General features: G+C 32.1%; 1 pseudogene; it reads left to right on the top strand.

The window, feature by feature from the left end:
* Nucleotides 1–27,795, top strand: LOC129922010 (Fanconi anemia group I protein homolog; annotated as a pseudogene).

Genomic DNA, 27,795 nt, shown 5'->3' on the forward strand with positions numbered 1-27,795 from the left:
GCTTGAGACGCCTAATTTAGTAAGATCTAATTCTAATAAGTTTGATCTGCCGGCATAAAAATTGAAACCAGGAAACCAGACCTAGAGGCTAAATCTAGATCTATTTCCACATTTTAAAATGATTTTAGAAGTTGAACGTATTTATCCGAAAATGAAAATGCGAAATTACCGTAATAACCGTATCATCGTCGTATGAATAATCATGATGATGATAGTTAGATCTATATTTAGTATATATTATTATATAGTCTAAGTCTAGTCTAGATCATCTCAGTAGATGATAATGATAGATCGATGTCAATGATTATTAACTATAAGATCTAGATAATTTGAATATTTAGTTAGAATCTTACAGTAGTTACAATCAACCACTAGCCGACTAGGTAGATCTAGTCACTACTAACTAGTAGAGTTACTAGAGTCTAGTCACTCTAGTGACTAGTCCCTGGGCAGAAGCAGCGTAGATCAAAAGTAGATTATCTATTATAATCTTTTATCAGATATAGATCTAAAAAAAATAAATAATATTCTACTTTTAAAGTCTAGATCTAATTAAATCTAGATTTTAGATCTAATTATAAAAAACGTATTTTAAAAAATGCAAGACTCTACTCTAGATTAAGTAGATGATTCTAGCTAGGGCCTAGGGCTAGTCTTCTATCATTACTAAATTAGTGTCTAGATCAAATTTCAAGATCTAGATCTAGAACTAAATCTAGAGTAATTTGGATTTAGGTTTAGGCTAGACTGCCGCTAGACCTAACTAAATCTAGAGAAAATATAATATCTAGTTAACTAGTAGCTCTAGCTGTACTCTAGTGACACTCTATTTGACTCTATAAACTCTATTCCTAGACAAGTTAAAGTCTAGACTTAGACTCAGAGACTATTGTGAGTATGTCTAGATCTCTAATACTTAATACTTACTAGATTCTAGATCTAGTTTGTTTATTAGACCTAGATATAGATAGGTGTAAATTGAAGGATCTACTCTTTTACTATTATAGAATTAAAATGACATCTTGATTAGATCTAGACATTCTTGATTATCTAGTTCTAGTATAAAAATCAGTCTAAGTACTCAAAGAGTTAGAAGATCCAGTTAATTAGCTCTATATTTGATAAGATCTACTGACTACTCTGTCAGCCAATAAATATTTATAGATCTATTAGATCTTTTATTTAAAATAGAGTTAACTTTTAACATAGGTGCTACAAAGTTTGATTTATACTAATATAGTAATATAGACTATAGTAGTAGTAGGTAGGCCTATCTATGTGAATATTATATATAAAAAAATGAAATGTTCAAACATACATGTTTTAGTAATTAAAGTAAAAGCTTAGAATTTATAGTTTGTATTTAAAGATATATATATATGTGTGTGTGTATATATGTTATTTATGTTGTGAAGATATGACTGCAAACAATTGATCCAGAATTTTGTAATTGACATTGAAGAGAAATATTTAGATGCATTGCTAGATGCATTGCTATTGACATTGCTAATATATGTCGATAAATCATACAATGAATTAGGATGAATTCTTATGAGGACTCATTCTATATCAAAGATAGAACCTCTAGACCGACATCCAAGCATACTTAGAGCACCATCTGTTCAGATGCCACAATTATTTTTCCAAGAAGTCTTTTGCTTTTTCAAATTTAACCAACTTTGTCAATTACATCAGGCGCTGTAGTGGTCGTTTATATATAGAGTTTTGCATTGAAACTAATCTTTTAAAATCTCCTTTGTGTATACTGGTATATCTTACCGGAACTAGTAATTGTGAACAATTTACAACGCCAGTGGATTCATCAAGCTGGATGCTAAATATTGTAAAAGAAGCAGATATCATTTCCTTAATATCAGAAGACATGTCAACTAATCTCCTGTAAATAGTGTCATTATTTATGCAAATTACACTAAATTTATTAATAAATTTGGCTCCAATCATATCTTTAGCCACTGACAATAACTGCTTGGTAGTGGTGTGAGGTTTCAGAACTCTGGCGATTCTGACAGCTACCAAACAAGAAGATTCATAGGCTGATATGTTTCAATTATGGTACTTGCCATATGAGTCTAAACCATCTAAACTAAACCACTGTATGTCATAATCGGCAAATTTCGGATGTTTGTTCGACCTCAATACATATGGCAGAGAGAACTTCATTACAAATGTTGCATCGGGTTTCTGCTAAAACTATACCGCAAAAAAAATATTTAAAAATTGTCATTCTCTTTTCTTTTATTAACCTTCTTTTGTTACAAGACCGTAGATATGAGTTATTAAATCACAAAAGTAATTGCTTTTTTTTTTATCAAGACTAGATTTTTTTCTAAATGTTTGATTAAAATGTATTGTACTTTATTAACAGTACAGTCACTGAACTGTAGTACAGTACAATACCGAAAATAATAGGCCTACTATGCCCTGCACCTTGCCGTAGGATGCACTACAGTCCTTATATGCAACTAATATTTTGAATTTAGGCCATATATTATATCATATAATCCATTCTATCATTATCAAAAATGTGTATAAGGCTAGTATACACTGTACATTTTATAAAAAGATCTTTAAAAAGGTAAAAGGACACCTTTTACAAAAAATATTAAAAACTTAAACAGGCCTTAATATCATTCAAAGGGCCTATTCAGTGGTCCACTGGTCCAGTTGTAGTGTCTACCCATCAGGCATTTAAACATTTGCCAGAATGCCCATTAAGCCAGTCCATCTTTGCTTTGATAGTACTAATGACCTCTCTTGTAGAAATAGCTATATGAAGAGTGTTGTTAAGAATAGTATAGTTTAAATGAGCGTGTAGTTCGTTTCATGAATCAGCTGGGAAAAACAATTACTGAGCAGAGTTTAAGTCACTGATTAACATGCATGACTAGACTGACACATGAAATTCATAATTAGAAAGACATAATTATCTATTTTTTGAATAAATGTAACCTATATAATTAAATAAGAGGGACACTTGGTTTACTGTGTTCTATTATACAGGAATTGAGGTACCATTTTTAAGAGCCTTGCTGTTTTCTGTATCTAATCTTTTGTATAGTTTAGACTTTATTACTGTCACTTCAATGTATTTTGTGTATGACTAGATATAAATTGTATTTATTTAATCTGCCTTTATACAGTTTGATTGGGAAGCTTCATTTCAGAATGTTAATATTCTACAATCTATCATTAATATAATACTGGAATTGCTTTATAAAGTGTGATCTTCACCGTTTAGAAGTTAATAGAACTAAGCACCTTAACACACTGCAGCTAGTTCTAATTAACCCATTCATAAGTTTTCAATTAACCAGTAATTGTAAGTTGCTTGCTTGACATAGAGCTCTAAAAAGGAAGTAAACATTAAGTAATTTTTTAATTGTATACTTCAAATTAGTTTTTAAAATAGCCCAAGAAAGCTAACTTTAGGTCAAAAAATATTTATTGTCCTCAACTTGTATAATTTTTTTTTCCTGTGGTTGCAAAGCATTGGCAAATATTTCTATTTTCTATTCTATATTTCTAGCCTGTAATGGTTTGATCAGCTAGCCCATAAACATTATAGAAAACTTATGGCTTGAAACTTTGATTTCATCTTAAGAAATTTATGCTACATGAGATCTTACAACTTTGTGTTTTAGGAATTCCTTTGTTAGTTGAAAGGAAAGATGAACAATTAGAATTAATATATCATTAAATTAACTAAAAAATTACAATTATTAAAACGTGTGTGCACACTAGAACAACTCTAAGTACTTTTAGGCTATACATTATTAACATTATTAGGATTTGCTACTTTACAATATGGAATTAGGCCTGTAAAAAAAATGTTAAGATTCATTTTGTTTTGCATATTAGGTTTTTTATAGTGACAATAACATCATCATAAAAACAAAGACTAGAGTTAGACATGAAATAAAGACAGTTCATTTGTTAGCTTCTTTGGATTCTTTTAACAGAATTTAGGACTTTTTTTAAAGCTTAGCTCACTTCGTCTGTGTCTGTCTCCCATTTCCTTTTCACGGATCAAGTTGAAATTTTAAACATATATTCCTTGTCAATGACAATACATGAATTAATGAATCCAAATATAAAATATAGAAATGATGATTACATCCTATGCATCATGCATCTAGTCATGCATGTTAACCAATGACTTAAATTCTGACAAGTCATTGGTTTTCTTGGTTGGCTCAGGCAACCCATTCCATGCTCAGTCACCACCATCTTTGTGAATGGTACTATTAGTCACCACCATCTATATGAATGGTGATTTAAGTCACCACCATCTGTTTGAATGGTACTATTAGTCACCACCATCTGTGTGAATGGTACTATTAGTCACCACCATCTATATGAATGGTGATTTAAGTCACCACCATCTGTATGAATGATACTATCAGTCAACAACATCTGTATGAATGGTACTATCAGTCACCACCATCTGTATGGTTCAGTGTTTAATGTATAATTGCTAAGAATGGTACTGTCAGTCACCACCATATGCATGAATGGTGCTATAAGTCACCACCATCTGTTTGAATGGAGTTGTCAGTCACAGCCATCTGCATTATGATACTATTAGTCACCACCATCTGCATGTCACTATCAGTCACCACATTGTCAATGAATGGTACTATCAGTCACCACCATATGCATGAATGGTGCTATAAGTCACCACCATCTGTTTGAATGGAGTTGTCAGTCACCACCATCTGCATTAATGGTACTATCAGTCACCACCATCTATATGAATGGTACTATCAGTCACCACCATATGCATGAATGGTGCTATAGGTCACCACCATCTGTTTGAATGGAGTTGTCAGTCACCACCATCTGCATTAATGGTACTATCAGTCACCACCATCTGCATGTCACTATCAGTCACCACATTCTGAATGAATGGTACTATCAGTCACCACCATTTGAATGAATGGTAATATCAGTCACCACCATCTGTATGAATGATACTATCAGTCACCACCATCTGTTTGAATAGTACTATCAGTCACCACCATCTATATGAATGGTACTATCAGTCACCACCATATGCATGAATGGTGCTATAGGTCACCACCATCTGTTTGAATGGAGTTGTCAGTCACCACCATCTGCATTAATGGTACTATCAGTCACCACCATTTAAATGAATGGTAATATCAGTCACCACCATGTGCATGAATAATACTATATGAATGGTACTATCAGTCACCACCATATGCATGAATGGTGCTATAAGTCACCACCATCTGTTTGAATGGAGTTGTCAGTCACCACCATCTGCATTAATGGTACTATCAGTCACCACCATCTATATGAATGGTACTATCAGTCACCACCATATGCATGAATGGTGCTATAGGTCACCACCATCTGTTTGAATGGAGTTGTCAGTCACCACCATCTGCATTAATGGTACTATCAGTCACCACCATTTGAATGAATTTTAATATCAGTCACCAACATGTCCATAAATAATACTATATGAATGGTACTATCAGTTACCACCATATGCATGAATGGTGCTATAAGTCACCACCATCTGTTTGAATGGAGTTGTCAGTCACCACCATCTGCATTAATGGTACTATCAGTCACCACCATCTGAATGTCACTATCAGTCACCACATTCTGAATGAATGGTACTATCAGTCACCACCATTTGAATGAATGGTAATATCAGTCACCACCATCTATATGAATGGTACTATCAGTCACCACCATATGCATGAATGGTGCTATAGGTCACCACCATCTGTTTGAATGGAGTTGTCAGTCACCACCATCTGCATTAATGGTACTATCAGTCACCACCATTTGAATGAATGTTAATATCAGTCACCACCATCTGCATGAATAATACTATATGAATGGTACTTTCAGTCACCACCATATGCATGAATAGTGCTATAAGTCACCACCATCTGTTTGAATGGAATTGTCAGTCACCACCATCTGCATTAATGGTACTGTCAGTCACGACCATCTATATGAATGGTACTATCAGTCACCACCATATCCATGAATGGTGCTATAGGTCACCACCATCTGTTTGAATGGAGTTGTCAGTCACCACCATCTGCATTAATGGTACTATCAGTCACCACCATTTGAATGAATGGTAATATCAGTCACCACCATGTCCATGAATAATACTATATGAATGGTACTATCAGTCACCACCATATGCATGAATGGTGCTATAAGTCACCACCATCTGTTTGAATGGAGTTGTCAGTCCCCACCATCAGCATTAATGGTACTATCAGTCACCACCATCTGCATGTCACTATCAGTCACCACATTCTGAATGAATGGTACTATCAGTCACCACCATTTGAATGAATGGTAATATAAGTCACCACCATCTGTATGAATGATACTATCAGTCACCACCATCAGTTTGAATGGTACTATCAGTCACCACCATCTATATGAATGGTACTATCAGTCACCACCATATGCATGAATGGTGCTATAGTTCACCACCATCTGTTTGAATGGAGTTGTCAGTCACCACCATCTGCATTAATGGTACTATCAGTCACCACCATTTAAATGAATGGTAATATCAGTCACCACCATCTGCATGAATAATACTATATGAATGGTACTATCAGTCACCACCATATGCATGAATGGTGTTATAAGTCACCACCATCTGTTTGAATGGAGTTGTCAGTCACCACCATCTGCATTAATGGTACTATCAGTCACCACCATCTGCATGTCACTATCAGTCACCACCATTTGAATGAATGGTAATATCAGTCACCACCATCTGTATGAATGATACTATCAGTCACCACCATCTGTTTGAATGGTACTATCAGTCACCACCATCTATATGAATGGTACTATCAGTCACCACCATATGCATGAATGGTGCTATAGGTCACCACCATCTGTTTGAATGGAGTTGTCAGTCACCACCATCTGCATTAATGGTACTATCAGTCACCACCATTTGAATGAATGGTAATATCAGTCACCACCATGTGCATGAATAATACTATATGAATGGTACTATCAGTCACCACCATATGCATGAATGGTGCTATAAGTCACCACCATCTGTTTGAATGGAGTTGTCAGTCACCACCATCTGCATTAATGGTACTATCAGTCACCACCATCTGCATGTCACTATCAGTCACCACATTCTGAATGAATGGTACTATCAGTCACCACCATCTGCATGTCACTATCAGTCACCACATTCTGAATGAATGGTACTATCAGTCACCACCATTTGAATGAATGGTAATATCAGTCACCACCATCTGTATGAATGATACTATCAGTCACCACCATCTGTTTGAATGGTACTATCAGTCACCACCATCTATATGAATGGTACTATCAGTCACCACCATATGCATGAATGGTGTTATAAGTCACCACCATCTGTTTGAATGGAGTTGTCAGTCACCACCATCTGCATTAATGGTACTATCAGTCACCACCATCTGCATGTCACTATCAGTCACCACCATTTGAATGAATGGTAATATCAGTCACCACCATCTGTATGAATGATACTATCAGTCACCACCATCTGTTTGAATGGTACTATCAGTCACCACCATCTATGTGAATGGTACTATCAGTCACCACCATATGCATGAATGGTGCTATAGGTCACCACCATCTGTTTGAATGGAGTTGTCAGTCACCACCATCTGCATTAATGGTACTATCAGTCACCACCATTTGAATGAATGGTAATATCAGTCACCACCATGTGCATGAATAATACTATATGAATGGTACTATCAGTCACCACCATGTGCATGAATGGTGCTATAAGTCACCACCATCTGTTTGAATGGAGTTGTCAGTCACCACCATCTGCATTAATGGTACTATCAGTCACCACCATCTGCATGTCACTATCAGTCACCACATTCTGAATGAATGGTACTATCAGTCACCACCATCTGCATGTCACTATCAGTCACCACATTCTGAATGAATGGTACTATCAGTCACCACCATTTGAATGAATGGTAATATCAGTCACCACCATCTGTATGAATGATACTATCAGTCACCACCATCTGTTTGAATGGTACTATCAGTCACCACCATCTATATGAATGGTACTATCAGTCACCACCATATGCATGAATGGTGCTATAAGTCACCACCATCTGTTTGAATGGAGTTGTCAGTCACCACCATCTGCATTAATGGTACTATCAGTCACCACCATCTGCATGTCACTATCAGTCACCACATTCTGAAAAATCTAAAGTGGAACCCATTCAGGTCTATAATTCAAGTTGTCATTGAACGCTCTTGCATCTAAACAAAAATTATTATCAAAGAATAAAAGTTACACTGACATAAAAATAGAATGCCGACCAATGAGTGGTTCTATTTTATTCTCGTTAAGATTGATTTCGATCAATTCATATTTTTTTCGCCTTATAACTATTTTGAAAATGTCTTGACCTTAGGCAAGCTTTGGATTTCTTTCATAGAGCAAGGGACAACACTCTCAATACCTTTTGATATCATTCCAACACCTATAGCTGTGGTGAGACTATTTCGAGGTCTCAGGAATGTATTTCTTATCAATCGGTAAGTTTGTTTATTACTGTTACTAAAATAGCTCTGTTGGTAAATAAAATTTTAATTGAACATGGACACTATGTCAAATAAACATTAAGTGGTTAAAGCATCCACTCACTACATAGAAACTTAACTTTATTTGAATATTTTTTGTATTTTGTCTAAATATTGTTTATAGAAATTAACACCATAATATTTTTTAAGATGAATGTTTGCTGTTGTATTTAGAAATGGTAAATATTCACAGACATTGCAATGTTATCTTTTGAATTTATTCTCTAATCAGGTAATCATGCATCACGTGCCCTCAGATATGTACGAAAAATGAAGTTTGAGAAGAAAGAGAAAGGATCAAGATGGTATACTTGGAATTCTACAAATTAAATCCTACTTTACTCAGTTAAAAAATCGAGTTTATGTGTAACTACTATGATTCTACAAATATGTTTTGTTTGTTTGCTATGCACAGATTTACAAGACACTAAAGAAGTTATCTATCAACTATACTCAATGTATGGACGACTTGCAGCCAGACTAGAATTATAGAGTAAGATGTTTTTCTGCTGGCTAAACATGTATGGGTATGTTTGTCTGTCTTTCATTATGTCCATCTAAAAACTAATTGTTTTATAAATGCAAAATGTTTGCCTAAGAAATAGGAATGTATGTATAGAAACCAAAATAATTTGTATCTTTTTAAAACAATAATGATAGTAAGATGGGTAAACAAAAGCTACTTAGTTATGTGAGTAAATGTGTGTGAATCAGTGATTATATTACAAAAAAGCATCATTTCAATTTTGGAGAAAATTTGAAGAGATCAATGGCTTGATGCTCAAAGTATTGAGTTGTGTGTTCTCTTCATCACCTATCCCTTAGTCTGTTCAACCATTTTGACACCTAACAAGATCTCTCAAATGTCTTTCTCCATTCCTCTCTGTCCTTTGCTTTGGATAGAATTTCATTCAATGACAGGCCTGTCCATTCTTTGATGTCTTCCCATCGCTTCCTCTGTCTTCCGTTTTCTTCTTTTTCTGGTATTTTTTTCCTGAAGGAAAGTCTTTGCGGGCCTGAAAGACCTGGCCATAGAGTTTGAGTATACTTTTTTTTTGACAGTGGTTAGCTGGTCATCAGAGAGTCCAACTGCTGTATTAATCCTGTTTCTAATCTCTTCATTCATGATGCAATCTTTGTAAAAACAAGTTAATTAATTAATTCCACTTATCTTATTCATAGTAAACCAGTAACACTGACTAAAAATGCAAAATACCTAGGCGTTATAATAAATGAAAAACTGTCATGGAATCCCCATATTGATGAAACTGTCATAAAATCAAATAAAGCATTAGGGTTTATTAAAAGAAATTTCTATAAATCAAATAAGAACATAAAACTAAAATGTTATTTAACCCTTGTTAGGCTAATATTAGAATATGCATCCTCTGTTTGGGACCCCTCAACTCAAGAAAACATTAAGAAACTGGAGCGGACACAAAATAGAGCAGTGAGATTCATAACAAACGAATATTCACATTTGACTAGAGTAACACCTTTAGTAAAATCACTAAATTTAGAAAGCCTTCGAATAGAAGATTTAGCAATTATACATAAAACACTGAACCATAATCTTCAAATACAAAAACAAAATGTAATAAAATACTCAGAAAGACCCAAAGATAAAGGCACATTCATCATTCCATATGCTAGGACAAATTTGTACAAATGCTTTTTCTTCCCTAGCACTATTAGAGCATGGAATGGGTTGCCTGATCTAGCTAAGAAAACCATTGACTTGGCAGAATTTAGGTCATTGGTTAATATGTAAATATGCATGACCCGTAGGACGTAATCATCTTCTTTTTTGAAGTAACATCTGTATCATATAAGATAAGATACTGAAGATCTTTCTGTAGCATCTTAGCTCCATTGCTAGGATCCCTTTCTCTAGATCTGCAGTCAGCATCCAATATTCGCATTCATATAATAATAATGTGGCCGTAACAAGGGAGTGCATCAGTCTGATTTTAGTGTCAAGGGCTATGCCTTTGTCTGTCAAGATTGTTTTGAGTTTTGCAAGTGCTGCTGTTGTCTAGGCAATTCTGGCCAGTAGTTCAGGTTTGGTTCCTTCATCTGAGACAAAAACTCCAAGGTAAATACCTTGTTGTTCTCTGTAAAGAAGTTAAAATCATTAAGGCAGTGCCAGAGATGAAGTTATGCAGTTATTCTAGAACTTTGTTACAAAAAAAAAATAAGTTCATTAGGCTTTCTTATTGATCACTTAAAATCTTATGACTTTAAGTTATATGCTACTAATCACTATTACAAATGTTAGAGGACATGTTGTCTAATTATGTCTTTCAATTCCGTAGTCAATTATGGTGATGTTAATTAAGCAGCACTTACTTTTTCCTATTAAAATCTCTCTCTTTCATTTAAATTTTTTATACTTCTATGTCTAAAAAATTGCAAAGTTTTAATTAGGAAAAGTTTGATTGTTTATAATGTTAGCACCATGGTAACATGACATTATGTTTCAGTGTTCTTTATTGCTAGTTCTTGTGATTGGGATCAAGTCACACAAGGTCTGGTCAAACTGGGATTTAAATTGATTGATTCTTTTGGCCCTAAACCTGTGTTTGGAGTACTACCAGACAATGATTTAAAGCAAGACTTTATCTCCATCACAACAGGCCTGCCAGCTGGGTCAAAGACTTTTATTGAAAACATTTAAGGCAAGCATTTTTATTCAACTTAAGTTCTCAGAAGATAGACCCCTAAAAAAAAAGAATTATAATTTGGGTATTAAAGTTTAAAAAATGTAACATTTATATTTTTAAAATTTGAAATTAAAATCTATTGTTGTTAGTTTTGTAACTTGTTGTTTTGTTATTTATTCATAAGGTTCATCATGTCTTTAGAGATGATATTCTCAACACTCTTTTTGGTGAACTTATGAAACCAACATCACCAGTCACACAATATCTTGGTAAAACAATTATTGCTGTACTCATTAATTATGTTACAATTCATTGATTACTTACTATTGATAGTCATTAAGTGGTTAATGTTAAGCAGTGCTATAACCTTGTCTTGCTAGAAGTAACAAAAGATTCCATTTTAAGACATAGCAGGCTATGGTCTGATGATGTGACTATCTTTTACAAACATCCCAAACAAAAACAGAGCTTGGTCCCTAGTACTCATCAAAGCTCAGTTACAGGGAATCCTAACAATTTCATAACAAAAAAATCTCAATATTCAACAGAATTTGTTGGTTAGCAAAGTGCTATAGCTATCCAATATGATAAGTTTCCATAAAAAAAAATAAAGTGAACTTTTGCCTTTTTCTTAGAGTTAAAAATGTTAATCTTTGAAATTAATAGATTTCATGTCCTAACACATACATTTTTTCCCTTGTGCACCTTGTTATGCTTAGTCAAACTTGTCATGGTTGTATTTTTTTAAACCTTCGCTCATTTGGCAGGGCCCCGACAGTAATTAGTTAAAATAAACAGGTAACTAAAACAAAGTAATTTAGAGCTGTCAACAAGTGATATTTCTGATGAGATGATATGAGCAATCTTTAATGAATAGCAATTAACGAAGGAAAATTATATTATATCTTAAGTATTCATTCAAAGATACACACATTAATAAAACTAATAGCGTAACTCTGCGTAACATGAAGGCGCTACAATGGTATAGATAAAATATTGGGCACACTGTCCACAACTAGTAAGGCCTATGCAAAGCCTTCAGAGCATCTCTACACAGTTGTCTACACCCAGATCAAGCCTGACAAAGTCCAAAGCCTGAGCCCATACAAAAGACAAATATGAACTCCTTATAATCACCACTTCACAGAAACTCTAATGGCAAACCAATAATGAGCAACTACATAAAGATAAAGTATAAATATCATTAGACATAGGTATAGACATTAGACTCTATAATGGGGAACAACAAAAAGAAACAGTAAGGCAAAAGCATCATAAACAATGACTGAAGTGTCCTTTGGTAACAGATACTTCCTTTGCCCAATGTGTCAATAAAATACCCAATGAAACTTTCTTCATCTGCACACGACATCTTAATATATTTTTTTTGTCTTGGCTTTCTACTCTTCTAGTTAGTTAGTGACATATTCTTTTTTCGTTAGTTCACAGGGTAATTTTTATACACAGAATCTAATCCCCTACTACAGCAATTAACAAATATAAAAACCTTTTAAGAATCTTCAAATGTCAATATTCATGTTTTCTTACAGAGTCAGACATAGTCACATCATCACCACAACTTCTTCTTGAATCTACCAACAAAGTTTGCATTTTGTTTGAGAAGCTAGATAAAATGAATCCCAAATCTGCAGAAAGACTACTCTCTGCCTTACAACCGCTGCTAAAGCTTAGCCCATTCTTAAAAGATACGCTTATTTTAAACCTGAGAAAAGCCATGTTTTCAAGGTAAACATTTTATGACTTTATTTATAAGCTATTCATTTTAGCCTCCTACTCCACCATAACCCCAACCCATGGATATTGTATTTCTGTTCTTTTCCATCTATGTTAATCTCTAAAAAAAAAAACTAACTAAAATACTATTAATAAGATGATACACAAACTGATAGGCAGCCTCAGTCATACTCTCACATTATATCATGAAGAAGCTCATTCACAACAGAGACTTGAACTAATGTGAGACCATTAAAAACATTAACAGATTTTATTGAGTCAAAATGGCGATCTTTGTCAACTTTTTTGAAATCTTTCTTTAGAATAAGCTCCTTAAAATGTAGATGAATCCATACATAGCAATCTTTTAGAGGTATGTTGTGTACAGATTACAGAAGAAGTGATAAACATAACATTTTTAAAACCAAATAAAACATTTTCACTTTTTTAGCTCTGTAGAGTCCAATCAAAATGTTATCAAAGAGCAGAATAACCTTTTAGTGTGAGATCTTCCCCAAAGCTTCAGAAAGCTTTTTTATTATTCTTTATATGTGCATGTGAAATAAACTTGTTTGATGTGTCCATTTAGTTTTATAAGAAATATTTTCCATCTATTTTTTTTTTTAGATTAGTATACATGGCTCTTTATTTAGTTTTAGATCATCATTAAAGCTTATCTTAATTTATTTAGTATGTTCTTATCTTTGATTCAAAGACCTTTAGATTCACGCAAGATAGGTGCATTAGGATTTCTCATGATTTTGAAACATTTTCGTGTCGTTGGAGCACTTCCATCTAGTCAGATAAGTCAGCCAATCTCATTGAGTCAAGTAATTCATTCTTAATGCATTTATTTTATAGTTTAAGTTTTATTTTATAAATAAAGGTTTCTTTTTTGTATTATTATCTAATTGGTTCTCAACAAAAAAATATTTTGTTTATTCATTAGCTGACTCTAATTTATTGTCAATTATGTTGAAATTGTTAGATACAGGCAGATGTCCATTCAAGTTATAGCCCTTCCAGCAATGAAGCCTTGTGTTTGGAGATCATTGGTAACCTCTCCAGATGTTTGACTCAACATGTGGATGTCCGCTTAAATATATATCATGTTAGTAGTGTCTTTAAATAAACAAATAGGCACTCTCTCTTTGCTTAGGAATTATACACAAATTTTTAAAATGGGAAATAGGAGATATCATTCTCATTATTGGTTGAGTTGTAAGCATTTCATTTTAGCTTTTCAATTAGCTGTTTATGCTTAATGGTATTGTTTTAATTTGTACAATTTTGTGTGTACTACAGCTTACAATTGTTTGCAATAATGGGCAATGGAAAATACTTTCTTATGTTTTTTTTTAACATTTTGTGAATTGTTGTTGCTCTGTCAGAGGAATTAAGATTTACCAATCTAGCTTTCTTCTTCTCTCTTTTAAAAAAAAGCAATCTTTATTGACCAAATAATTAAATAATGTTTCTCTTTTAAAATAAATTTTTCAAATTAATACTTTTTTTAACAAGTAAACAACAAAAAAATGTCCTTACTAATTTTGTTGATCAACTATTTTTTTTTACTTCAAACTTGAAATATTCACTTTTAGATTTATATCATAATTGACAATTTAGGGTCTGTGTGAAGTTCTGCTTAGGAATTCTGAGTTGATGAATCCAGTACTGGACTTGTTGTTTTTTCAGGTAAAATTAATGTCAGTGCATTTGTATAATATTTCTATCCTATGAAGCAATGAGAGACTTAACTGTTCCTCACAGAATGCTATGTAGGTTTGAAAGACAAAAAGAGAAGCTCTGCCAATAAAACTTGATATTTAACTAGCATGAACACAGAAAGTAAAATAAGAATATTTTTTGACTCAACTGAATCTCTTTATATTAATTAGCTTTTTTTTATAAACAATAATTATAAACAATATACATAAAAATCAACTAAAAACATTCTTGAGTGCATTTTAAAATGTATTATTCAGCTGAAGAAATATTATGAATTCAATGAAGATGTAAAGCCACCACTACGATTAGAACCCTGCATTATTACCCATGGAGACAAAGTTTATTTAGCAGAGCCTTTGGTGAGTTAAAGTATCACAAATCTTAGTATATAACAGCACTTATGTCTAAAGCCTTTATACATAATAATAAAAATATGCATTGCTATTGCGTATTAGTGAATATTCTTGTTAACCTTAGCTAAAAAGAACCTTTTGGAACATTTTTAATTATACTTTTATTTAGTGAGTCTTAGGCAGTGCCCACTACTCCAATGGTATTTGTGATAAGTGTAACTGTCGCTTGCTGCTCTTAAAAACACAGCTTTGATCCAGTTAAAGCCATAATATAACATTCCTAGCATCCATCAGGATATTTAGACATTCCAGTAAGCAGACCATGTCCTACAAAGTAATTAGGTTTCTTTCATTGATGCAAAATTTCTTGTTTTGATGTTTTTGCAGTCATCATAAGGAAATTATTTTGAACAAAATGAAATTAAATTATTGCATTCTGTTGATTACAGGCCCATTTGGTTGGCTGTGCTCAACAATGCCTTAGAAAATCTCAGGACATCCAGAGCCAAAAGAAGTCAACTGAAACTGAAGATGATGACCAAGATGGCTGTGAGGAGACATTCCAGAAACTTCAAAACTTGTTAGTTACTTTGACTAAGAGAGTTATTGAAGCAGAAATGGAAGATTTTGAATTGGTAAGTTGTGGTGGAATAGGCCTCTTCACTTAACAAAAATCAATGTTTATAAAGCAGGCTTCTTTACAGAATGTTTTCAGTAAAGGTGCCTTTGCTCCATAATGGGCATATAACCTTACAAATAACCATGTTCTGCTGGAGATCAATGTGGGCAGTAGGGAAGAAATACTTACCATTTGACTGCTGCACTTGGTCAGATATTTATCCCGCATGGGGGATGACCACATGCCAAAGGTGATCTTTCTTATGCGAGCTTAAAGGAGGACAGCTGTGCCCCCCCACACACACACACAAATTTGAGGCCTAAAGAAAAAGCCTTATTATAGAAGACTGGTGCAGAAGATGTCCAAAAAAAAAAAAAGACTTAAATAGACTCCTTACAGTTTTGTCTGCATCAGATGTGGGAAAATATGCAGGTTACAACTGGATTTGCATACTCATGTGAAACACTGCACTCATTTTTAATCTTTGGAATCAAAGGCATTGCCATTATAATAATGACTTGTTTATTGCTATCTGTAAGTTGGACAATTATCATTGCTGGAAAACTTGTTTCTTTTCTCCATCTCTGATGTTAAAATTCTGTTCTAGTCATTTACCATCCTGGACTATAATCAGGCCTGGATTATTTGGGCATATCATTTTGAAGACTCTTAAAGAGCATATGCTAATAGCAGATGAGCATTCCATGCATATTTTTTGTGAAATAGAGGTATTGAAATATCTAATCAAGGGGTAAAGGGTACAAAAAAAATGAGATGACAATCTATCTACACAAAGTATGAAGAATGATCTTTGCTTTGAAACTTGTATTTTGATTGGGTACATCAAAAAAGTATAAGATGTAAAATAAAAATTGCCACATTATTTTCTTTCAATAAAACAATTTTTTTTTCTTTAGGATTGGATTGGATGATAAAAATGTTTAATTAAATTACATTGCAAACTATAGAAATATTTTAGCACAGTTTGAAGATCTGCAAAAATATTATAACCTACTCAAGAGTTTCATATTCAATATTAATGCTTTTTTTTCCCCTATAAACAGAATGTTACTTGTATAGATAACATTGTTGAACTGTAATAGAGATCACTTTTAGATCTACATTTACTATGAACAAATAATCTAGAAATGTAATCGTGACTTGCATTATTATAAGCAATAGTAATAATTAAATAGCATTCAATTATGTAGAGTAAGAAGATTTTCATTGGTTTTCTGAAAATAAATGGTCTAGAAATATGATATCCAATCACACATTTTCCGTTATCTACTAAAGGATATTGAACTTTAAAAAAAATATAATTTATGTCTGTTTTTTTAGGACAAGAGTGCTGATTTTTCACTAGCCACAGGTGTAGGTGTTAAAAATAATATCAATGCGATATTGCTTTTAGGACTTTATGAAGTTTTAATGGAATTTATCTTTGAAATGGGAAAATACAGGTGAAAGACTGTTCAGAAATAAGAAATGAAAATGATATTTCTACTTTTCTATTTTTATTTAAAAAAAAATAGTATTCTAGTTTTGCAATCTTGTATTTAATGAGCTTGTCTGTGTAACAGCATTGAAAGTTGCAAGGAAGTGCTTCAGCTTTTCACCAAGCATGCTCAACTTAGTACAGTAGTGAAAGAAAAGTCTGCAGCATCTTCTGGCAAGAAAAACAAAACTTCCACAACCAAAACACCAAACAGTCTTATAGCTTTAAAAGCAGTGGAGAAGTTTCTCACTGTCATTATATGGTAAACTTTTACATTAGTTCTTATTTTATTTTTAGAATCTGATAATGATCAAGTACTATTAATCTGATAATGATCAACATTTCATGAAAAATAATTTTTAGAAGTCTCATTGAACTAGATCAAATATTGCTCCATTTCATAAGGGCACATTTTGATGTTTGCCAGTTGACATGAAAACTTCAGAAAAACATTTTGTTCATGCTTCTTGTGTTTACACTCTATATTGTCAATGACCTTATAATAGAACATTAATTAAATCTTCCTCCCAGTAGGCTTTGTTGTACACATGTACTTGAAACAATGAAATGCAAATTTTTTTTTAATGAACAACTTTCCTTAAATATTTGAAATTCTACATCTGTAACATCATTGTAAATCACACTTATTCTAAATACATTATGTTATTACAGTGATGAGAGACCAGAACTGGAAGAAAATGGAATAGATCAGCTGATACAGAACAAAGATTTCCTGACCTATATATTAAGTATTGCTGTTCAAAAGCTAGGCCAAGTGGCAAGTAAGGGAACATGTGAGGGAGAAACTCAAAGCAAAGAAAAACTTTTAAAAAGTGTGTTTTAATATTGGAAGGTGCGTTACTTTAACATTTGTTTTTTTAGAAACAGTGGTCCTTTTTTTAAAAAATTATATGTAGATGTTAATATTAATTTGACTAATGTCATTAAATAGTAAGACTTTTGCATTGCACAAATATGTTTGGATTTTTCAGACTACTTTACATCAGTTATATTGATAACCAACAAAAAGGAGATAGCACAGATCAAAAAGACAGAAAATTAAACAGCCAAATATTAGAAGGATTGAACTTGGTTATTGAAATGGCTTGTAAAAATGGGCAGAATGCAGTTCTTCAGTGTTTGTCCAGTTTAGGTGATTTAGTGTTGTTTTTTTACTTATTGATAAATAAAATAGAAATTACACTTGATTATGAATATTAAAAACAATGAAGCATTTTGTAATAATTTATGATCTATGCTTTTGTTCAGTTCAGTTCATTGTGACATTTGTTTCCCTTTGTGTAGAGAAGGAAACAGAAATGAAAGAACGTTTAAGGACATCACAAAAAAATGAAAAGATTCACAATCACATTAAGAAGTTTCAGGTATTTAACATTAATGGTACAAATGTTATTCTTATGGTTTTAAGATAGATAAAATACTTGCTAATATTAGAGATAAGTCCATGGATGCTAAAAAACATGCAAATTTATTAAAATTAAATTTTGAATATATATATATGAAAGTAATTTTTTTCACAATGCCTATATCAACTCACTCCGTCTGGTAAAATGTTTGTACTCATTATTTCTCCCACACCCAATCTCAGATCAAGTTGAAATTTCGCACAATTATTTCTAGTACCTGACAAACCAAGAATCAATAAAAAAAGAACCAATTAGTTAAATAACTATTGGTAATTATTTTGTTAGGTATTGAACAAGCGAAAGAAATCATACTTGACATGTGGTGGTATAAGTTGAATTAGTCCCCTTTGAGGAGGCTTGAACCCTGAGTGAACAAGTTGTTTCTTTTTAAATGCATTTAAAGAAGCGATCACAAAAAATTTCGCCCAGATACTCCTTTTTCTCCTCCTTTTTTTACTGGTCCAGACAAGTGATGGGATCATAGTGCATTGAGAGAAATAAAGCATGAAATTATGCTAAGCAAAAACAATTAGTACAAAGATTTCTAGATCTATTATAAATGTAATCACATGACTGATCGAAACTAATTGATACAATTGCTCTTAATATAAGCTTTGTTGGTTGTTTTTTTAAAGTATTTTTTATGTATTCTTGTTTCATTGTGATATTGTAAAATGTATCAAAATTGAGTTCAGAGTTCAGGCTTAGGGTCTAGAAAGAATGAAAGTTACTGAAAATATAAAAGCAATTTTTTATCACAGAAAAAAACAGAGTAAGCGTGTAAGCAGTAAGAGTACTAAACATAATAAACAGAATTAACTTAGAAGTGAAAGATTTAGGAGGAGATATAACCGATACCACAAATCTTCATACAGTAATATGGCATGTATTGTTAAAACAACTTTTAACTGCTTTAATTTCATTTAATATTTTCAGTTATTTTACCATTACATTTCTTTTCAACATTTAGAGATTGGTGGTCACTATTTTAAATGAAAATAAAGACTCACAGAATCTGAAGGAGGTTTTCACATTATTCTCTATCATTGCTTATTTAGTTCATCATCTGCCAAGTCATGGGGAGGAATACCAACAGACATTTAACTGGCTTCAAAAAGTTGCTATTGAGCACCCCATAGGTTAGTATATGATTATATTGTGTCAGTTACTGAATATCTGACTGGTTAATACTTGACTGTATATTATCCTTCCTATTATATAGCTGGTAATTACCAGCTTGTAGATTAAAATCAAAGTCTTAATGTAACTTTTTTGTGTGTGTTCCTATTTAGATGATGCAGCTACCTGTCGTCATTTAATTTCTTTAATGTTGCAACTCTCCAAACAGACTAAGTCTTTACCACAAATATTGTTAAGTCTTTTTCAAGATATTCACAGTCAATTAGGGGATATTGATCAGGTGAGTTACTGTTATTTCACACAATCCTTAAATAATCTCCTATAGATATATCTACAAATAATTTTTATTTACTTTATTGCTTATTAGGTATGTCAAGAAACCCAATACTTTTCAATTTCTTTTTTTCTTTGCTAATAGAATCCTTAGCCAAAATCTTTTTTGTTTTAGTCCTTTTTTTTCCAGTTAGTTCTTTTTTTTAGTCCAAGTTGTTTTAATATTTGAATAATTTAACTTTTTAGAATTGAGCTCCTGTGGTAATTTATACAAGGACTTTGTTTTTAAGGATTGTGAAGTTGAACAGAATACTCATTTCGCAGTAACTAAAGCCAACATTTGTCCCATCTCTGGCATACTGACTTTGACCTTGACATATCTGGAAGCTGATTTAGATGACATTGACAGTGTTATTAAATGTCACAAGGCAAATATGTTGGCTGCTAACACCTGTGTAGAGGAAGGTAAAATAAACTGATTTTTAAAACATTAGCCTGTAGATATATTTTTTTTTTTAATTATAATCTTGATTGTTAATTAATATTATCTTTTTAATCGTTCAAATGCTAAGGCCTATAGGCTTGTGAAACACAGGTTGGAATTCACAAATCGAAGTCAATGACTTACTAGAATGCAACAAAAAAAAAAAACGATTTAACACTTTTTACTGACCAAAAAAAATTTCATAAAGGTATATTATTAAATTGATTGTTAATAAATAGATAAAAGACATACATATATGTCAAGTTCATGTTTTCATAGCCCGCATCATGTATCTAAGTAAATGTGTTCATAATATCCTGTCATTATTTCTGTGGGCTTATTACTTCCATACCAAATGAGTCTCTAAATAAATTTTTTTTTAAATGCAGAAACAGCAACCCAAGTTGAAACATTGGACAGATCTATCTGCATTAGACTTGGGCTGTTAATCAACAGTTTCATTGAGCTGACACACTCTGCAGTGACTACCAGCCCATGTATACATGCCATGTTAAAGACTGTGACAAAACTCTTCAATGTTCTCACTTCACTTACCAAACATGTAAGTCATTGAGGCGAGCATGAATTTTTTCTGCATGTTTTCAGAACTTACTGTCATACACACACACACATTTAAGATCTTATAACATACAGCATGTTCATTTATGGAATTTTATTTTATTTTTAAAAAATTGTTCTTTTATTTGAATAAACAAGATTAGCCTCACACCATGTTTTGTGATCTCATTATAAGCAACTATGCACAAGTTTGATTGGTAAAATGTATGAAATATCGACATATCAAAGATACTTTTGTTTTTTTAAGTTATGATGATATATCTCTTAAATATATCAGTGCATAAAGACTCATTATTTATTTCTTGCCAGTATATTAGCTTGTATACCAACAAAGCCGGCCATCTTGGTAGTAGGTTTGAAAAATTAGTTCGACTTGTGAGTCAGCAACTTACACCCCAGACTTACAACATGATCATCTATGTCCAGGTGAGTCACTTAAATACTGACCATATGGCCACAAGATAGAACACTTGGCACATGCACTTCAGTCAAACTTAACATTAATAGTAAGACTTCAATTTGTAGTTTAATTTTTGTGTCTATAATTCAATGTGGTGAATGACATAGAACTTTTTTGAGCTTGACAAAAATCCAAAGACAAACAGTTGTATACAAATTTTACAGTAAAAAGTTATTGATGTTCAATATGTTATGTTCAAAATCTCAGTGGAAATAGACAGCTTTTTTGCCTAGAAGAAAATTAGTGCAAAAATTTTTGTTTATTTTGGGAAATATTTTTTAGCATTTCACTTTTATCAAGAGCCATAAACAAGTCCTTCTTTATCAGAAATATCCAAATTAAAATAGATTTCTTAGTAGTAGATATTCATGTAATATTTTTTAGATATAATAAATTAATTCATTTATGGTATATGAGGACCAGTTTTGTTATTCATGTGGGCCGTTTGGCACTGACACTGACTGTACTAGCAGTGCATGTGGCTTACAATGCCTCTTAATCAGGCTGCATTCTAAGTAAGGGAAAGATAGGGGATAAATAAGATAAGTGCTTCAGCAGCTCCTTTTCTGTTTCATCTCTGCTACAGGGGATCAGTTGTTTTTTTTTAACTGAGTCATGGGCCAGATAGCTGCAGTATTTTTAATTAAGGGCTACATGTCAGAAACTGTATAAACTTGTGTAATATTGCAGATTATTAGACTCACTTCACTAATTCTCCTATCAGGAAGGTGATTTTAAAAAATACTAAATTTGAACCTGTTATAACTTATAATGCACTTCATGTCAAAACAACCTGCAATCAATTTTCTCAAATGTTTGTTTTAATGTAAAAAATGCAAAATAATACTTTTTTTTAAATCACTGCCTTGCAATTACAAAAAATATGTGTGAATACTGAGCTAGCTGAATATCTTCTTTTAATGGAGGTTGAAAAAATTAACTTTTGATAGAAACAAATTGATTTTTTTCCAAGTATAAAATGGCTGTATGTTAATGTCCAGACAAAAAAGCTCTGGTCAAAATAAATAAAAATTTTCAGTGAAGTGTAGCACATGTATTTTCTACAACTAATGGATACAATTACAAATATTTTTTTTTAAATGCTTACATAAGGGGTGTCCCTGCCTGTTTAATGGTTGAACAAAAAAACAACAAAGGGCTATAGAAATCCATTCCTGAAAGTGTGTGAATTATAATGTGAATTTTGAAGGTTGAAATAAAAACCTTGATATTATCTAGTTTTAAATCATGTTGAAAACTGCTTTGGAAAATGTTCACTTTTGCCAACTTATATATTGTTTTTTGGACATTACATTATTATACTCTATGTTATTATCCTAATTTAACTGTTGTTTGAAGTCATAGATATTTTCTAATATCATGTGAAATAATTTTTAATTACGTACTTGCTTTCTTTTCTAAAACACTTTTTTTGTGTGTTTTATTTGTATGGAACATAAGCTTTCATTTATTTGTACATTGCTACAAAAAATATAATTAATTTGTATGTTACAGCTTTTAGAATCAGATGTCTCTGAAGAGAGTGAGAAAAAAGGAAAGAAAAAAAATACAACACATCAGAAAGGAATAGTTAAGTGACTTGTTACTCATTTAAAATTGTTGCATTAGTGAAATCCCCTATGAAAACATTTCTAAATTAACGTTGGTTTGTAGTTGTAAGATGATAGTGTTCTTGTTCTCAAATCTTGAGTTTGTAATTCTTTGAACACAAATTTTGTTTTATCTATTAGATAAAAGCCATGAAACAAGGGAAAATGGTACCCAGTCTCATTTGCACTATAGAGCTACTGGAAAAATTCTTAATTCAACTGAGCAAAAAGTCCAAGGTATAGTTCTTAAAGAAATATCTTAATAATCTACATCTTGTATTGTCTCCAACTTTTGAGTTTAATCAAATCATTAGATCTACCTATACACTTAGATTACCACAGTAATTCATTGTTTATAAAGAATAAGCTTATAGCTAATACATCAAAACATAAACATTCATATTGCACCTATGTTTGTACCTTGTTTTTTACTACTATGCTTTTGCAAAAGAATCAGAGAATTACATTTCTTATATTGTCAGGTCAATTTTGCAGAGAATTTTAAAAGATCAACATCTCGAGATTTTCGCATCAATACAGAAACTGTGCATACAGCAGTTGAGCAGGGAATTTCTGATGACAGTGAAACTGAGGAAAATAATTATAAAGAGCCAGAAGAAAATGAGGTTCAGGTCAGTTCTTGTTTGAAGTAGTTTGGAAATAGCCCTGTAAAATAATTTTTTTACTCCCTTGAATATTTTATTGTGGTTTACTTCATATTTGGTTGGGGAAAAGTAAAGGCAGTTGGTGCTTACGCTGGCCATGACACCCTCGTTAACCACAGGCTGAAGAAACAGATGACCATTACATCATCTGCCCTATAGACCACAGGGTCTGAAAGGGGAACTTTACTTTTTTTTTGTACTTCCTATTTGCAATGTATTTCTTTGCACTATTCACTTCTCTTTGAGAAAGACAAGTCTGAATCAAAATGATCTAAATTATTTAGCCTTAGTGTATTAAATGTTTAAACTAAAAACATAAACATTCATATTACTTTTGTTGTTTGGACTTGCACCTAAGTTTTAGACTGAGCAAGTACCTTAAAACAGTGCCTTTATAAACTAATCCTGTGACATTAAATGTTGACAGGAGTCAAATGAGGATGATGATGATGATGAAGAAAACAAGAGACCAGTTGAAGAAGAGAAAAGTGAACATCAACCACCACAGAAAAAGAAAAAGACAACCAGAAACATTTAGCTATAGCTCATTTTTTTTTTTACTCTCTTCTGACTTTATTGTTGGTAAATAAATCAAATATCAAAATATATAAAAATATCAAAATTTGTGTTCAGTAAACATTATTTAATATTACATAGAGACACCTTCCAGAGATGTAATCAATGTTTCCCTACATTTGTATTTCCTTTGCTAACTTTAAAAGTGATGTATGGAGACATAACATGATTTTGTCAGCTTTGTTTATTCCATCATTTTAGTTGAACATTTGGAGTAATGGAAGTGTTGGTTTAAATACTCTCAGTTTGGATCCTGTACATGACATTGACTTCACAGCAATTGGTGGTAAAGGTTTTTTTACTAGACAACAAACTCACAGCAGTTCTATCTGAAAAGTCAGATAGAACCTTGACCTACTTACTTGAGATATTTTCTTTGTTGTACAACAACTTTAGCTTTGCTTTTATCCAGTTCTTGTTGTTTCTTATTGCATTCAATGTCTTTTTGTTCTAAATCATAAATATTCATGTTGATCTCAGCTGTAAGTGCCTAGCATAAAAAGTTTTGCTTAATTAAATTTTACTGATTTAATCAAAAACTTTAAAAAAAGCTTTAAAAGCTTTATTATAAATAACTGACAGTTAAATGAAATGACAAAACTAATGCACAAGTATGATTTTGTAAAGATTTGAAATTCTTATTGTATTTGATTATATCAGAATTTTTGAGTTAGAAAAATATATTCTTTATCGTGGCTAAATAAAAAAAAATACTATAAGCATCATTGAAATCTACTATAATTTTTCACAAATTTTTTTTCTAATTTCGGCCCTGTTCATAAAAATCTTATTAAATTTATAAAACTTTTATGAAATGCAGCTTTCTTCACAAACAGAAATTAAGGATTTTTTTTTGTAAAACTAAGCATTTTCTCTGCACTTTATGAACCTTTGAATTTCCTCTAACTAATAACTCTTTAAAAACAAATGATTACTTGGAAGTTTGATTTTGAATTTGGGATAAAATAACCAATTATCAATACAGAATTGACCTGCTAATAACAGAATCTCTAGAGCGAAGTGAGGCTAATTAGTAGTATTTTCCTAAATAAATGTATATTATGATTATTTATAAGTCTAAGCCAACCATTTTGCTGGGAATGTGTCTTCCCAATTCTGAAAAAAAAAAGTCTGATTTTGTAAGTTTTCTAGTCCTTCCACTTTGAAGCTAATCCAATCAATGGTATTTTATAGATCCATAGCTCTTTGCAACATCATGTATGTATTTTTTTTTATGGCCTCACTATATTTAAAGTATAGAAATCTAGGAATGACTTACTTGCATTTGCTTACGTTGTTTTCTAATTATGGCTTTAGCCAGGGACATTTCAGCAGTCAGATTAGGATCTAAACGGCGCTCTAAAAGGGCTCGAAGCTCAAAAAAGCAAAGATCTTTTTTATGGATCATTTGTTCCTTCTCAACAACTTCAGTAGTTTTGTTAATGAGCCTTTAAGTGAGTCTGTTGATTTTGACATGAAGTTCATACTTGGATGGATCTGCAGCCTGGTCATAAAAAGTGGAAAGAAACTTTACATTTGACTATGATTTAAATGTCTTACTTGAATGTCATTTCTGGCGAGCTTTTTTTTTTTACACTTTATAAAGATTTTTTTTTCTCTAACTGAATGAAAGTTAAGGATACATTTTATTGTCTTTGCTCTATTAAATGACTAATCTGCTCACCAGCAGTGCTCTCCATCTGTGAACTCTTGGAAAGCTCTTGTCTGTTGACAAGTTGAGAAAATAAAAAGTCTTAAGTCATCTGAGTTTTTGTAAGGAAATAAAATAAAATTCAACCTTTTAGCTACAGTGCATATTAATTTTTTTTTTGTTTAAAAAAAACAAAAACAGTATAGTTCTTAAAGTCAAGATTTAGAGTATGTTTTTGTGAAAAAAAAAATTTATTTAAAATTATTTACCTCAATGTAGTGATTGTGAATTCACAGTTGTGATTGATTTCAGCCCACAAGGGACATACTTTTAGACTTAGATCCTCCCCCTCTGGCACATTGGGTAGCAAGCTGCTATCCAAAAAACTGCCAAACCAAATGTTAGGCACTATCATCTTTGTCTTGTAGATGGCATTCAAAGAGGATGCAGTTTAAAGTTTCATAAGGGTAGCTGACAAGACATTAATGGGGAAGTGGGGACTCAAAATATGGATACCATCATTTATATTTATTTAACTTCTGCATTATACTTTTTATATTTTGCATTTTAAAATGTAATTTTTATTTTTATTTTATCATTATTTTTTTTTAGATCAAAGGAATGTACATGCTGCTGATATAGAACAAGTATCTGACTGCTTCCAGATCAGTGTTCTTAGTTGATCAACAGTTAGCAGTAAAGACATCTTTCAATGAAGCAGCCCTATTTACGCCAAGATAACAATGTCTTTTTTAGTACTGTATTGTATATTATTTTACACCTTAATTGGTCAGTGTAAAAAAAAAACTAAGTGAAATATTTTTAGTGCTATAGCGAGTATAATTTATTTTTTTAGAATCCAATGTAGATAATTTGTTTTTTTTAATGGGATTGTTCATGTAAATATTTTTCACAGAGTTAAAGTAAAGGCATTTTCTGCATGGATAATAAAGGTGTTATTATTAATAGTAGTAATAGTATTATGAAATAAAAACTAAAGAATTATGTTAAGACATATTTTATATGGAAGCTCTTTAATAGCATTCAACAAATTACATAATTTACTAGTAGGAATACTTTAAGTATGCAGTCTATTTGCTACACTGTAGCAAATAAAGGCCTACCATTAAATATTAAAAACAAAAATAAAAAAAAATGCCTTATAATATTAATAGCATTGTAACTAACTAAAAGCAATTAAACTATTATTTAATACACAACAACAGTATTGACCATCACTGTATTAGTTCACATTGTCACATTTTTAAGCTTAATTGAATGCTATATCATGTTGTAATCCTATTGGCGGCGCGAAAGGGTTAACTGTAGGTTCACTTGACACAAGTGAACTCAGGCAATGGACAAGGGACAGTACTACGATGACACGCAAATATGACCAATGTTATGGTCATGTGATCGAAAGCCTGCGTGGACGAGAGACACAGTGTGTAAGAAAGCGACAGTTCAAGACCGGAGAGCGTTGAGACCGGCACTGTTAGTCAGCCATGAAGTCGGTCCTGGTGCAGTCCTCCAGTGAAACGTACGAGTCCAGGAAGAGACAGTAGAGTTATGAGTTTAGTACAATGATATACAGTCTAACGTTGTAGCAGTTGATTGTGTTGCCAATTGTGTCGTATTGGCTGTTTGATTTGACCATTATTAAAGTACCAGATTATTGTG

This window comes from Biomphalaria glabrata, chromosome 12 (genome assembly GCF_947242115.1).
Source record: "Biomphalaria glabrata chromosome 12, xgBioGlab47.1, whole genome shotgun sequence".
Taxonomy (NCBI): Eukaryota; Metazoa; Mollusca; class Gastropoda; family Planorbidae; genus Biomphalaria; species Biomphalaria glabrata.